Source organism: Dipodomys spectabilis, unplaced genomic scaffold (assembly GCF_019054845.1).
Source record: "Dipodomys spectabilis isolate Male_0828 unplaced genomic scaffold, ASM1905484v1 ptg000175l, whole genome shotgun sequence".
Lineage (NCBI taxonomy): Eukaryota > Metazoa > Chordata > Mammalia > Rodentia > Heteromyidae > Dipodomys > Dipodomys spectabilis.
The window spans coordinates 8898916-8915709 of NW_024870852.1; positions in this window are offsets into that span (position 1 = coordinate 8898916).

Sequence of the window (16794 nt, forward strand, 5' to 3'; positions counted from 1 at the left end):
ACTTTAATGGATAAAGGAACAAAAGGAATTACAGTAAAGGGACAGTGTGTGCAAAGGCCCCAAGGTGGAAGAGGTGGGACAGGTTCTGGGAATGGAGTGTCAACGCCACCTTTCCTTCATGTCTTGCCTGGGACTGATCGCCCTTTTCTCAGTGATCTGAGCCTTGATGGGTGCCAAGAGCCAGGTTTGGCACAGTAAGAGCTATCAGCCCCAGTGAGGAGGGAAAGTTCATCATCGAAGTTGGTGAGAAATGCTGGTTTGTGGTGATAATAAAAGGCAGATCAGCCTTTCATCCCTTTTCTTACTGCTTGTAAGGCTGTTGTTGCTGTTTTGTTGTTAGTTTTTAACAAATAACACACCCTTGCTGCCAGCCCCTGTGCAGCTAGCTCCTGCCTCAGTCCTGCCCTGTGTTGCCACACTGCCATGCTTACCAATCATGGCTTGCATCTCCCTGTTAAACCTCACCACTCCTGTCTTAGCCTGGGCTCTCTCAGAAGCCGATTCAGAGGTGAGAATTTGAGTGGCTGTCTGGGAGCAGGAGGGAAATGGGGACAGAGGATGGGGGAGAGAAGGAGGTGGCACTGCCACAGACAGCTAGAGCTCAGCCGCTGGGAACTCCCAGAAGAAAGGTCATGCAAGGCAATTCCACTCACATCCCTTTGCAAAGCGGTGCAAATTCAGAGACTATGGCTCTGGTGCTGACTGGTGGGTGACTGCGATGGGGATCGAGGGCATTGAGTGCTACCTGCCGTTCTCCTACCTCCAGCTAAGGGTGACCTAGCAAGTCTGCTTCTAGTAGCCAATGCAGGAGAGCCATTAACACCTTGGAAAAGGAAGTAACCTTGTTTTCCTGCACCAGGCTGAGAGCTCCCTGGGGGCCAGGGCTGGGTTCAGTCCATCCTACGCCCCAACATCCCTGGATGGGCAGGACTGAAGTTGTCTGCGTCATGCCTGATTCTGCCATTGCTTGCTGTGGACTTACCTACATCAGCAAGAGTCCCAGGATGGCTGGGAGGCCCGTGGGAGCTAAGAAGGGAAGCAGGTGGATGGTGCTTCCCCGGCTGGTCCCCTCTACCTGACCAAATCAGAGCCCATGCCAGAGCTGAGGGCCCCGGGGAGTGGAAAGGACTTGGCTGGTGGCTGCAGCCACCAGTTCCTTGTTGCCAAGTGACAGCAATGTGGGTATTCCAAACTCCCTGTCTCCTTGGAAACTGTGAAAACATGGGCTAAGGCTAGGGCCCATATAGGCACTATGGCAGGATGATTCACTATGGGAATCTCCTCTTTTGGCTTAACCTAAGCACAACCATCTCACCTCCTCCAGGAGGCTCTCTGTGATTAATACTAATCTTTATTTATACCGAGTGGCTAAGAGGTAGCTGAGTTCCCAGCATACTTGACACCAAGAGCAGAGAACTTCTTTTGAAATATACATTTAATGTAATATTATTACTTTAAAAAATCAGTTGAAGCCATTTGACAGTGGCTCATACTTATAATCCTAGGTATTCAGGAAGCTGAGAGCTGAGGATTATGGTTTGAAGCCAGCCAGGCAGGAAAGTCCTAAAACTCTTATCTCTATTAACCATTAAAAAATACAATGCCTATAGTACAGGTTTGTCTCAAGGGGTAGAGCACCAGCCTTGAGCAAATAAGCTAACTAGCAGCGCCAAGGGCCTGAGTTCAAGTCCCAGTACTGGCACAAAAATGCATTAAAATATTTGTAACACAAAATTGACCATCTTAATCATTTTTAAGTGGACAGTTCAATGGCATGGTATACATCACACCCTCTAACTCTTCATCTTACAAAACTGCACTGTGAAAACATTTATTGTTTCCAGTATTGAGGATCAAACCCTGAGCCTCAGGGTGTTCTAGATGAATGCTCTATCACTTGAGCCATGCTCCCAGCCTGCAAAACTGAAACTCTGCACCCATTAAACAATAATCCCCCACTTCCCTCCTCTTTCAACCTCTTCACCTTCTATAATTCAGACTATTGCAGGTATGCCATGTAAGTGGAACTCTATAGCATTTGACCTTCTGTGACTTGCTTGTTTCATGGATCACATCATCGTCAAAGTCCATGTTCAACGGTGTACCATGTGACAGAGTTCCTTTTTAGGAAGAGTGGTTTCCCACTGCCTGTAGCACACGACAGTCTGCTGATTTATCCAGGCATCAAAGGACAGGTGTGTTTCTCCCTCATTTTGGCTATGGTGAATGATGCTGCGATCGACATCCATGTAAAGTATCTCTTTGAGACCCTTCTTCTCATGCTCTGGGGGTCCTAGAAGGATGGCTGCATCATATACTAATTCTAGGTGGGCTTATATTAGGGCTTGAACTCAGGGTCTTGCACCTTCACTCTCCTTTTCCACTCAAGGCTAGTGCTCTGCCACTTGAGACACAGTTCCACTTGCAGCTTTCTGTTGGTTAATTAAGATAAGAAGAGAGAAGAAGAGGTGAAGGAGCCACGACTGGGAAAGTGTGTATGTGTGTGTGTGTGCACGCACATGTGCACGCATATACATACACATATATGCTTACACACCAACACTAGGGATAAGCTCAGGGCTCTGTCACTTGGCTTTTTCGCTCAAGGCTAGTGCTTTGCCATTTAAGACACAGCTCCACTTTTGATTTTTTTGGTGGTTAATTGAAATAAGAATCTTATGGACTTTCCTGACCTGGCTGGCTTCAAGCCAGGCTTCAGCCATCAGATCTCAGTCTCATGAGTAGCAGGCTTACAGGGGTGAGCCATGGGTGTCCAGTTTGAGGCCCATTTTTTTTGGGGGGGGTCCAGTCATGGGGCCTGAACTCTGGGCCTGGGTGCTGTCCCTCAACTCTTCAGCTCAAGGCTAGCGCTCTACCACTTGAGCCACAGCGCCACTTCTGGATTTTTTTCTTTTTTGCTTATGTCGTACTGAGGAATCGAACCCAGGGCCTCATGCATGCAAGGCAAGCGCTCTACCACTGAGCCACCTTCCCAGCCCCTTGAGGCCCATTTTTAAGACCTCAGTTGGGGTCAGAAGAGTCTAGATAAAGGATCTGGTGGGGATGGAGAAATGATGATGGTACTAGAAGCCTCTGGAATCTCAGGAGCCTTGCAGGGCCTGTGCAGAGACAAGAGAAGCCACAAGGGGGCACCAGGCCCGCCCAAATATCCACAAAGGGCAGCACTGCAGGGGAGAGCTGTAAACCCCACACTGCACCTCTGACTCCATGTGGAGTCAGGGGAGCCCTGGACTGGAGCCCCAGGAGGCTGTGTGCCTGATAGTGCAGTATGCACACCTGGGCACACCTGCTTTTCTCTCTGGGCATCACCAACCTCTGGGAAGGACAGTTGTGAGACAGCCCTGGTGTGTCTGAGAGCATAGGCCTTCCAAGGTCCCCTCTAGGAAGATGAGCAAGGGGGAACGTGAGGCCTGGTTTCCACAGCTACCAGAGTAAGATTCGGGCAGTGGTTTCTAAGGCAGGCCCCGTTAAGTGATCGTTTTCAGAAACAGACTAAAGTCATGACTCTCAGCGATGAAAATGACCACATGTTAGGGTTTTTATTTTGCTTGTTAAACAATGAGGGAACCACAGATGTTATAACTGGTTAAAAGGAAAAGTAATAAAAGCATAAAATTCTATTGAATGGTGAATAAAGGCCAACCCTGACTTTCCATGAAGGGGAGGGAGGAGATTTTTTCCAAGGCAGCACAGAGTTTGCAGCACTATTGTTGATCTGCAATCTGCAGTGTAACTTCAAGACAGGGAAACAGGGATGGAAAAAGCCTGGAGATTCTAGGCCTCTTATCCTGGACCAGTGCAGCCTTCTCAACCTTCCGAGGTCTGTTTTTCCCTTCTGTAAAACAAAGTTGCTGATTGAATTCCTCCGAAGGTGAATGAGAGGATGAAATGGAGCCAGTAGAGTGCTTAGAAGGAGGCTCACATATACCACGTTGTTATCTCTCTGTCTCTGTCTCTGTCTTTCTGTCTCTTTTGCCAATCTTGACGCTTGAACTCTGGGCCTGGGCACTGAACCTAAGGTCCTTTTGCACAAGGCTAGAACTCTACCACTTGAACCACAGTACCACTGCTGGCTTTTTCTGTATTTAATTGGAGATAAGAGTTTCATGGACTTTCCTGCCCAGGCTGGCCTTGAACCATGATCCTCAGATCTCAGTCTCTTGAGTAACTAAGATTACAGGCATGAGCCACTGGTGCCCGGCTCTGTTATCCCTTTTTCAGGGTCCAACACTGTCTTTACCAGGAGACTCATGTCTGATCAGGCACCATTTTGTGTGGAGCTTTGCTTCAATCTCTCTACAACCGTATGTGAGAGAAATTGTGCTTAGACTCCTGAGGTGGCAGCATCTGACCAAGGCCATTTTGCAAGTAATAAACTGGCTTAAAACTCAGGTCTGTAGCTGGGGACCAGGGGTTTATACTTATAATCCTAGCTACTCAGGAAGCTGAGATCTGAAGGATTACGATTTGAAACCATCTTGGGGGGTGGAAATTCCCTGAAACTTTATCTCCGAAGAGACTTTATCAGCAAAAAGGTGTACTACAGGCATGGCTCACGTAGTAGCACGCCAGCGCAGCAAGCAACCCTGGGGAGTGTGAGGCTCTGAGTTTAAATTCCAGTAATACTAAACAAAATCCAAGCAAACAGCAGATTTCAAAAACCCACCCATAACTGTGTGTTCTCATGAGCTGTTGTGATGTTTGTTGCTGACTTTCCCCCCACCCCCTCCCTGTGTTCTTGGGGGTCTGCTCCACTCCCTCCACTATGGGGGGAGGACACTTCATGACTGTCAATCAAGTCAGGCTGGAGGCTCTGGGAATGGTCTGGCAGGCAGGTGGCATGGGTGTGGCGGTTCAGGAACCCAGCCTGGCAGGGATGTTGTCCAGCCTCTAGCACGCAAACTTCAGCCTGTCCAGAACCGCCATACTTTCCACCTTGCTCACACAGCCTGGTGGGCAGGGCAGGGCGGGCCCAGCTGAGCTTTAACAAGAGGGAAGGAAAAGCCGTTTCCCAATCACTGGGTCCAACCCAAGCGGGCAGCGAGGGTGGGCAGGATGGGGCAGAGGCCAGGCCCATCTGTATCCACAGTCCCTGCCTTGTCTGTGGCACAGCTGTCTCGCCACCCGCTCAGAGCATCCCTGTTGCCAACGCCAGCAGCTGGCAAGGCATCGTGCCATGGGCCAAGGCCTCTGAAGACCAACTTCCATCCAAAGCCTACAGCCGGGCCGAAGGAGGAGCCCTGATCCTCACAGAGGCTTGGAGGGACAACTCAAATGAGTTTGGACAAAAGAGTGACTTATTGGTTTATGTAACAAAATTATATCAAGAGCAAAAGCAAAACAGAGAGCAAGGCAAGTTTGTTTTAACTATGGAGGCTAGCGCAGGTCTCACTGACAAGGGACATTTTAGTAAAGACCTCAGGAAGGTGAGGGAGTAAGTGTTCCAGGTAGAGACTGGCGAGTGCAAAGGCCCTGAGGTGCAGTGCTTGGCATGGATGTTCAGAGTCCAGAGAGGGAGAAAACGGGTGGAAGATGAAGCCAGGGAAAGAGCAGGGAATCCAAATATTAGGAGAACCTTGGAAGTTAAGAAAAGAAGGAGGAAGGCAGTTTTTAAAGAAATCTTTTGTCCTACAGGTTGATAGTGGAGTCTGGTTCCTACAGGCTTTGGTGGGGAGGGATTAAGGGGAGGAACAGAAGTCAGGAAGAGAGGGATGAAATAAGAATCACTTATCCTAGACGCACCTTCAGCCTCCACAGGCCCAGACAGGGAGTCAAAAGAGAATTCATGATGAAGGCTCTGCTGACAAAGGACCCTGATGCTGAGCATTGGTGGCTCACTCCTATTACCTACCTAACTCACAAGGCTGAGATTTGAGGATTATTGTTCAAAGCCAGCCAGGCAGGAAAGCCCATGAAACTTTTATCTCCAATTAAACACCCAAAACTTCTAGAAGTAGAGCTGTGGCTCAAGTGGTAGAACATTAGTCGAGCAAAAAAACAAAATGCTCAGGGACAGAGCCTAGCCTCTGAGTTCAAGCCCCATGACCAGCATAAACACACACATACAAAATTGACAGGTGAACCAATATCTGAGTGGAAAAAAATAAGGGACAGCACCTAGACCCTGAATTCAAACCCCATTATTGGATGGACAGATAGACAGGGATGGAGGGAAGGAAGGGAAAGGAAGGGAAGGGAGGGGAAGGGAAGGGAAGGGAAGGGAAGGGAAGGGAAGGGAAGGGAAGGGAAGGGAAGGGAAGGGAAGGGAAGGGAAGGGAAATGAGGACAAGGTAAGGTGCCCAGGAGTCATACATACCTGTACGTGCACACACACGCCTGCCTCCATGTGTGCACACACACCCACACACGCACACACATTCATGCAAGCAGCAAGGTGGTCTGCTATCACAGTATCCAGAGAGACCCAGAGGTCAGTTCGCTAAAGACTGCATCATTTATGCAAATCCCAACTCTACTCATAGACTCATTCATTTCCTATTATGCTCATCCCCCCCCCCCCCATTTTCACCCATGGAAACAGGGAGTGACACTAGCTCCCCCTCTTACTTGTGTGACTACGTAACCACAGCCCCTAACGCAGCCTCCGATAGCTAGAGGTCCTCGCTGTCTTCTGCATCCTTCTTCCCAAATCAATCCTCGAGGTCACTACAGTTGTAGGAGACATCAAAGGACTCCAGTTTTAGAGCAAGCCCTGAGCAAATGAGATGAGAGTTAACACTTGCCTCAGTGCTTCCTTAGTGAAGCCTCACTGGCCAGAAGACCCTCTCCTGCCCTCTTTCTGTGGGGTGTCTTGAGAGGAGCCCATGGAGGTAAGCGGTCAGCAACTGGATAGTGTACAGAGAAGAGCTTGTTTGGACTCTATGGCTCTGCATGTTCCAGCTGAGGATCATTGGTGCTTTTGCTCTGGGCCTCTGGCTGGGGCAGCACATCATGGTGGGAGTACAGGAAGGAGACCAGAGAGAACAGGAAGAGACTGGGATCCCAGAATCCCCCTAATTTTCCTCCAATGACTCAGGAAGATTTCTCTTAGGTCCCCCCCCCACCCCGGCCCCCTACAGCCCACACTACATAGCCAGACCACAGCAGCGCCATCTGTGTGGCAGATAAGAGTCCGAGGGATTCTGCCCTAGGAAGATTTGAGGTATAGCCAGTCACTCCCTGGGCCTCTGCTGCCCATATATAGAAGGGGGACAGGAACTCTTAGGCTGGACAGTTTCTAAACCTCCTCCTTCAAGCCTGACTTAAAGTTTCTGAAGTGCTAGCGGAAAAGGGGCAAGAAAGGGAGAGGAAGAAGGGCAGAGTGTTAAAGGGGAATGGTTTGGACGGCAGTTGTTCTTTTTAAGGTCCTAACAAGAAGAGATTCAAGCCAGATGTGGTCTTGGGGACTTGCAGTAGCCAAGAGGGGAATTGTGGTGATAATCCCACATTAGCATGAAGCAATCTGTCCATCTCAGCCCGGGTCAGGGCACAGCAGTTGGCATTGGCATGACAGGATGTACCCACATTGGATTTCAGCATTTGAAAGGACCGTAGACCCCAAATGGGCCTCGAGACTCTTCCAGACATTGCCGAGTCTTTCATGTGCCGTGCCCAGCTCTCACTCACACCTCACTTGTGGGGCACATCAAGGACTACAGACACTCACTTGGCTACACATTTGAGGCAGCAGGCTGAGGAGGCAGGAAGAGCCGCAGCTCGGCTGAGCCAGGCCAAGTGGGGGCTGATGGAGCGGAGCCCAAATAGCCCACAGAGTCACAAGCTACATGGTTATTACTTTTTAATTAAAATGGCGTCTTTCCCCCTTATTACAAAAGCCATGTCTGTTTATTGTAACAAAATTAGAAAGGACAGACAAGGACCCAGAGAGAGCCATCGTGAATAGCCAAGAGGTGGGGGTCAGGAACCAAATGCCCCAAAGTGCCAAGCTGTTAAATGGAAATGTGACATGGATTGATGGTATGAAATTGATACATGTGTGCATAGCTCATACTAACATATATATGATTATAAATATTTATGCATGATGGGGGTGTTATAAATACACCAACTGTGGTATTAAAACCATCAGAAAATTTTGAATCAGTGAGTACAACAGGCAGAGTAATGATATTTACAAGTCAAAGAGGGGCTTGGGTGTGAGGGCTCACACCTATAATCCCAGCTACTTTGGGAGGTAGAGATGGGATAATCACGGTTCAAGGCCAGTCTGGGTAAAAGTTAGTTAGACTCTACCTCAAGCTGGACAAGGTGGTATATACTTGTAATCCCAGCTATTCAAGATCCAAGGCTGGCTTGGGCAAAGTTAACATGACACGCTAATCTGAAAAACAAGTTGAAAGCAAAAGGACTGGGGGAGAGCACATGCCTAACAAGTATGAGGTCCTGTGTTCAATCCCTAATGCCCCCTGCTCCCCCAAAAGTCAAAACATTTAAAATACTGATTTAGGCTCCATTGGACCACCACTTTGAAATTCCTGCTAAGAACCATTCCACATTTTTATATATAATAATATACATGTTTGTAAACACACATATATATATTTATAGGCCTATATAAAATACAAATACACATTGATACACATGCATATATACCTATATATGTATTTACATGCATATACACATATACACACGTAGGCACACAATGCATGTGCACATGTATATACACATATGTATACATATCTCTAGGCATATATATGCACACACATATATGTATATGAATCAAATAGAATTGTATGTGTATGCTGAATATAATAAAATGCATCCATATGTCTTCTTGCCCAGCCCTGGGCCCAAGGACTCCGCTGGGGACCATTGCCCTGTGACCTTCACACTTACCCCCCACATCTGGTCTGGCTCTCTGCCAGCCAGCCCTATGCATTGTCCAAAACATACTCAGGCCCCTGTAGTAATTCAAGGAGTGACTTAGTTAGATATTAAACACTATACTATAATGATATATTGTGTATACTGATAGTATATTGTGTCACAAATTAGAAAATATAATAGCTTAAAATAAAGACTGACAAACTATCATCCTTAGGCCAAACCTGACTTGCTGCTTGTTTTGTAAATAAAGTTTTGTTGCAACGCAACCACCCCCACATTTGTCTGTGGTTACTTTTACACCTAGTTGAATAATGGTGACAGAGGCTATATAACCCACAAATACCAAAATAGTTACTGTCTGATCCTTTACAGAAACTGTGTTGGTTCACTCCTGCCTGTATCCTGCATGTGGGAGAGCCAGGTGGCTCACTCAAGACCTGTGGGGGGGAGCGCGAGGGTGGGGGGGAGGGGGTGGCAGAGTGACAAGACACACCCTTCACAGGCATGCCCCAGTGACCCACTTCCTCCAGTAGCTCCACCTCCTCATAGCTTATTTGGCTATGAACTTGTGGCTGCGTGAAGCCATGAAGGGGTAGTGCCCTCATGACTCTATCAGCTCTCAATAGCTGGAGATCAACTCTATAATCCCAGTCTTTGGGGGAAGTTCCAGTCCTAGCACTTGCCCGATAAGAGACATCTTCCTTGAAGGAGTACTCTGCTCAGTTTACTTAGTTCTTGTAACTTTACCCTCCACAAAGGTAACGCGTTATTTACTTATTTATTTTCTGCTTCTCCCACAAAACAATCAGCCCTGGAGCTTAGCACAGTGTCTGCAAGCAAAGAGTTGAGGGAATGAAGCATCTGTGAAAACGATGCCCTGTGCTCAGCACCATGCATGATGTGAGCCTGAATGAATGAATAAGTGAATGAGTGTGTGCACAGACTATAGCTTCCCCATCCTTGGTCATATTGGCTGTGGCTCCACTCAAAGACAGCACAGGGCCTGTCTAAGGGACTTGTTTTTGTTTCCCTTTCTGCAAAAATCTCCTGTGACTGTTTAGAGCCAGGAAACAAAATCAAAGGACTCTGGGTCCAAAGGATGCTAATTACCTTTCAAAGAGTTCCCCTTGGCTCTGGCCACATGATTTGATTCCTGGTCAGAGGCTGTGGGAGTCTGTGGTTCTTGTGTTGGGCTTTGAAACGGGGAGGGATTAATGGGGCCTTGATTAAGCTACAAATGTCAGGAAGTGTGGAGGACTACTAGGAATGCTGGCCACCTCCGCCCTGGAGTGGGTAAGGTGGTCACTGACCTCCGCTTCCTACACTGGGCTGAGGGGGAGAGTGTCTCCCTCCACCCCATGACTCTCCAGGGTACCACATCCAGGTTTATGATGATGCTTGTGGATGCAGACATGACTGATGTGCTGATGGGAGAATTTGATTTTGCCTTTGAAATCCTCCCACTAATTTTCCATGGCCTGATGTCTTGATATTCAATCATTTGAAGAAAAAGAAAAAAATCTGTGTCTCAAAGGCTCATGGTCTGCATAGGCATGCTAAGGGTTCTATCCCCACTTGATTCCAGGAAATGCTGAGTTCTTTAATGTGCTAATACTGGGGGCAGAGCTCAGAAGAGAGTAGCCTAAAGCACCCCTACACACACATAACTTTGATTAGCTCACAAAATGCCTTTTAAGGAATATGACCTGTGGAAATATTTTGAGGAATTAACATGTCCTAACAGAACAATGGAAAAATCAATGTAAAGCACTCGTGTGTTGTTTATAAAATGTCATGTTTACCCTTGTGAAGTATAAAAAAAAGTTAGTACTTAGCTAGGTGAGGTGGTGCACACCTGTAATCCCAGCATTTTGGGAGGCAGGAGGATTGAGAGTTCACGGCCAGCCTAGGCTACATGTTGAAACCCTGTTGCTTTTGTTCCTTCAGTCTCTAACATGAATTTTTAGGATACAGCTGTGTGAAAGTTTAATTTAAAAGTTGTATTGGGACTTTTCTCTGAATAGTATTATAAATGGAAAGACAAAATGCTGTGTGTATGACATGGACCCAGATTTATGTTTATCCACTGAGATTTTGTTAGATTTGCTTCTAGGACTTCTATAGATTCTGTGGCTGGAATCAACTGAGTCTCATATATATATACATACATATATGTGTGTGTGTGTGTGTGTGTGTGTTTTCTATTGGCACACAAAAATACTGCTGATGTTTGCATATTGACCATCTATGTGGTAATTGGATCTCTCTCCTTCCTTCTCTTCCTCCCTCCCTCTCTCTCTCTCTCTCTTTCCGGAAGTACTGGGAGACTTAGTACCTCATGCTTGCTAGGCAGTCCCTCTACCAATCCAGCCCTGTCTCCCACCCCTTCCCTTTTTTTTTTATTGTAAAGATACTATACAGAGGGTTACAGTTACATGAGTGAGGTAATGAGTACACTTCCTATTGAACATTGTTAGCCCCTACCATCCCCTCCCTCCCTACCTTCCCCCAGGTTCTTTTTTTTTTTTTTTGATTGTGATTAAGTGATTACATAATTTCCTGAATTTCACAGTATTGTGGAATAATGATGCTCATTTAAAGTCACAAGTTCATTCTAACTTTCCTGGAGCAAATTGTCTATCACAGTCTATAACATATAACGGTGTTCACATGTTATACACCATACATGTGATCAGCAGCATGAGGATATTTAGTAGTGGTTCGACCAGATGAGTGGGGAGTTCTTTGTTTCTTAAGTCCTGTTAGTTTTGTCGTATCACCTAACATTTTGGACTTAGCATCCACTTATCAGGGAGACCATGTACTGTTTGTCTCTTCGCTCTTGGCTTACTTCGCTCAACATGATTCCTTCTAGCTCCATCCATTTCCCTGCAAATGCCATTATTTTGTCATTTCTAATGGCTGCATAATATTCCATTATGTATAGATACCACAATTTTTGGATCCATTCATCTGTGGTGGGGCATCTGGGTTGTTTCCATAACCTAGCTATTGTGAACAGTGCTGCAATAAACATGGAGGTGCACGTGTCCTTGTATATTGGTTCCTGTTGTTCAGGGTAGATGCCTAGAAGTGGTATGACTGGGTCGTAAGGGAGGTCAATCTTTAGCTTTCTAAGGACCCTCCAGACTGCTTTCCAAAGTGGTTGTATAAGTGTACATTCCCACCAGCAGTGTAATAGGGTTCCTCTTTCTCCACATCCCCTCCAGCATTTGTCGTTGGCTGATTTGTGGATATGGGACATTCTGACTGGGGTAAGGTGGTTGTCTTTATTTGCATTTCCTTCACCACCAGCCACCCCTTCCCTTTTGAAGGGAGGGTCTTGCATCATGTCCAGCCAGCCTGGACTGTGGCCCTCCAGCTGTGCTTCTTCATATCCAGTTGCATGGCACTGCATTCAGCCATTGTGTAGCTAGGATAGAAGGCATCTACCACCACACCTAGCCATTGGTTGAAATAGAGTCTCCCAAACTTTGAGTTGGCCTTTAACCATGATTGAAGAACTCAAGTCTCTCAACTGGGGGCTCTTGTAAGAGTCACTGTCCCTCTCCTTGTCTTGGCTGAGCTGTTTTGTTTATTGGCTTCATTCTCAAGCAGGCATTCCTCACATGACAGTAAAGACATATGCCAGAGGCTCCTTATTAGTGGCAGCCTGAATTTGTCTCTCCATCCCCTATCAAGCACTCTGATTGGTCGATCTGCCCATGGGCCATCCCACATAAGACCACATGATTGACAGTTCCACTTGATTAGCAGAAGGGAAAGAAGATAGAGAGTGGTATTGCATGGCCTGAGTGAATGGTAGGTGTTCACACTATCCCACCAGTTCCCACAGCCCCTAACTGGGCCAGGGATGTGCTCCAGAGGCCACCCCTGCATTCTGCACTGGCTTTCCCACAAGTCCTTTGCATGCAGTGACTTCTAGAACTCTTACTTTGCATCTCTGACAAATGCAGAGTCCAAATGCATGAGTGGGAACCAGATGGGAACTGCATGGAAGACTAGCTCTGTCAAAGCAAACTCTTCATCACTCTGCACCATTTTGGCCTTCAGTAATGGAGCCATACCTCAGCTCCAGAATCTTGAACAGTTCCCTGCTATCTGATTCACTGAGTTCATTATTGTGGAGTTTGCAGGGCTCCTGAGTGAGGCCCCACCTGGTCTATCTCCACTGTCCCTAACCCACCTCCTCCACCCAAAGAAGACTAATCTTCATGGTTCTGGCCTAGCTGTACTTCAGAGTCAGTCCCATGGCTCCTCCCAGAATGAACCCTTTCCTGTACATTCCCAGACACTCAGTTCACTCATCTCTTAGATGGGACCAGTCACTCTACAGGCTCATTGTATTGTGGGAAAGAACAGCGGTCAGGAAGATAGCATAATGTATGCTCTTCCATGCAGAGGTTGGGCTGTGTCCCCTTTCCCTGGAATCTGGGTCCATCTGTGGCTATCCTGACTAGTAAAATACAGTAGAAGGGAACTTGGGGACCAGAATGAAGGTTACAAAAGTCTATATGTGTCAAGCCAAGTACCAGTGCCTCATGCCTCTAATCACTCAAGAGGCTGAGATCTTAGGATCACAGTTTGAAGCCAGCCCTGGTAGATATGTAAATGAGACTTTTTTTTTTTGCGGTCATAGGGCTTGAACTCTGGGTCTGGGCGCTGTCCCTCTGCTCGTTAGCTTAAGGCAAGCGCTCTACCACTTGAGCCACAGTGCCACTTCTGGTTTTCTGGTGGTTTATTGGAGATAAGAGTCTCATAGACTTTCCCACCTGGGCTGACTTTGAACCACGATCCTCAGATCTCAGCCTCTTGAGTAGCTAGGATTACAGGCGTGAGCCACCAGTGCCCGGCTATAAATGAGACTCTTATCTCTAATTAACCAGCAAACAAAACAAAACAATTTAAAAAAACCCAAAAAACTGGGGGTGAAGCTGTGGCTCACATGGTAGAGATTAGCCTTAAGCAAAGAAGGCTCAGGGACAGCACCCTGAGTTCAAGATCCAGGACCAGCACCAGCACACACATACACACACACACACACACACACACACACACACACACACACACACACACATAAGTATATGTACATTCCATCTGGTTTTCCTGCCTTGAGGATGGTCAGACACACCATCCCAGAAGCCAGCATCATGCACAACAGGCCCAGGCCAACTGAAAAGCCATGGCAGGAGTGAGGGGGTAGTGGACAGTCCCAGCCAAGCCTGGCCTGGCCACCAGCTATGTGAGTAGAGAAGCCTCCAGAAGGTTCTAAATCCACTTGTTTGAATCGTCCCAGCTGAAGTCCCAGACACAACAGGGCTGAGCTAAACCTGACACAGAGCATCTGGGGACATCATAAAATGCTTGCTTTATATCAGTAGATCTGGGGTGGTTTGTAACATAAAAATATTAACTTCTAAACGTTGGATCCAGTTAGCAACATTTAAAATTGGGAGATCTTACATACACATGGGTGGCTTCTGGGTTTTAATGTGAAATCAGAAAATCTGTGTGCATTTGGCAAAATTTGGTCAAGTATATTCAGGTTTTCTCAGGATCCTTGATTCTCCTGGATGGCTTTGGCTACCTTGACTTCTCTGGTTATCTGCCTCCCCCCCCCCCATCTTTTCTCCCCAGAGGGACCCACAGCTATTGTATCCTGTAAGGTTCCATTCTTCCCTCTGCTGAGAGAATTGCTTATGGGAACTACAAAGCAGGCACAGGCTGGAGTGGTGATGGCAGTGTCTGGAGCTCACTTGTCCAGTAAACAATTTCTTCGTAATAATCTTTTCAATTATCCCCCCCCTCCAACCTCCCCAGTCCAAGCTGGAGCTGCTCTGTGAAATGAAGCTGGCTGCCCTTGGCTTCTCTTGGGCCTCATGGAGTCATTACAGTCTGGCTTTCAATGTCAGGGTGAGCAATCCAAGGCCACAAAGGCCAGCATTGCCACCATCCTTGACACATACGATGGTGTCAGAAAGCTTAGAAATAATCACAGGGCAGACAGAGGCTGCACAGACAGCAAGACTTAAAACCATTTTTTCTTAACACCCAGCACATCTAAGAGCCAGGAATGTATCCTGATATACATATTTTTCCTTGCTTCCTCCTATACAAAGCAATTCACTAGATAATCATCTATCTATACAGGTAGCCGATGTTTCATTAATTCAACAGATGTTTATCAAGGGTTCTATGTACCAGGACTTGGATTTTTTATTGGCTAGGGGTGTGTAGTGGGGAGGACATAACCATAGAGAAGGTACCTAAAAATCTCTGGTACTGTGGAGTTTAATTTGCAATTCAGTGGACAAGACTGATGAAAAACAAATAACATGAAAGAATGTTACAAGTGCTGATAAGCACTCTAAAGAAAATTGAAGCAAGTGGAAGGGACAGGTGTTAATGAAGGAGTGTTACTTTGTACAGGATAGACAGGGAAACTGTCCTTTTGAGATGACATTTATGTAGTGACCTAGAAGATTTAAGAGAACAAGACCCAGAAGGCCCCAGAGGAAAAGGGTCCATCTATATGAGGGAACAAGACTTGCAAAGGTTCTGGGCTGGAGCAGCTTGATGAGAAATGAGAGTAGGAAGAATGGGAACAAGGAATCTTAAGCTGACTGGGGCTTCAGATTCCTTGTTCCCACTGGGTGAAGCCTATTTCTGGAGGGGGAGTAACCCCTCCCAATAAGATGGCACACCCAGTCCTACACACACCCCTTGTGCTGGCAGCTCCTGTCCTCATCCGTTTCATCCAGGACTGTGGGCCTTTGATGTGTCCTCTTTGTGTGGGTCTTGTCGGCACCATGAATGCACACCACCGAAAGCACTCTGAGCCTGAGGAGTATGTGAAGCATGAAACTAAAATTAATTGTTGCATCAGATTGATGTCTCTATTATCTGCCGATGGATTTTGTTTTGGCACTCCATCAGTCTCTGACCAGGAGCTGTGATGAGAGAGCATCCTATAGCACTTTGTAGCTCAAGAAAGATCAAATTTGTTTCTTCTTCGCTTTCCCCCTCCCCTTCCCCTTCCCCTTCCCTTTCCCCTTCCCCTTCCGTCCCTCCCTCCCTCCCTTCTCTTTTTCCTCCCCTCCCTCCTTCATTCCTCCTCCTCCTTCTTCTGATAAAGAATGGACCCAAAGCTTCATTCATGCTTTCTACCATCAATCTACACCTCCAGCCCCCCACCTATTAAATATCTACAGGGGCTCTACTTTGGGAGTCAAAGCTTTAGCAGACAGGCTTTGAGGATAGTACTGTAGTCACACTGTAGCATAAGGTTACCATATAGCCCTGACTCATGACAGTCCCTAGCTAGACTAAGTTGCTCATTCCACCTTGTGCCTAGCTGAGGGTGAGTCTTCTTTGGAGGAATTTATTATCTGGAGTCTCTGTGTAATGTACACTGAGTGTCATTTGAATAAAGTGATTAGTCATGCCATAACCAGAGCCTGTATCTGAAAATGGGGTGAGTTGGGACTATATAGAAAGCAGGATCAGATACACAGTCATGATTTATAAAATACTAGCGTTAATATGGAATGGAAGCCAAGAATTGGAACCCCTGTGGAAAAGAATGCAATGGCACCTCTAGAATAGAAAATCTTAGTGACTGAAGATAGAAATCCAACAGTCAATTAAATACACAGAAGATAGGATTAATGGGCTTTTTAAAAAAGTGAAAGTTGCAAAATTGAAGTACATAAAGAAGAATAATGGGAAACACAGGAGTGTTCTATGTAGGACACTAGCAGTAATAAATGCATGTATTTGGAGTCCTACGAGGAAAGGAGATGGAGAACTAGGAACAGGTTTGCAGAAATAGGATTGAGAATTTTTCTTAAACTGATGAAAGACATCAACCCACAGACTCAAGAAGCTCTACAAATCCCTACTGGG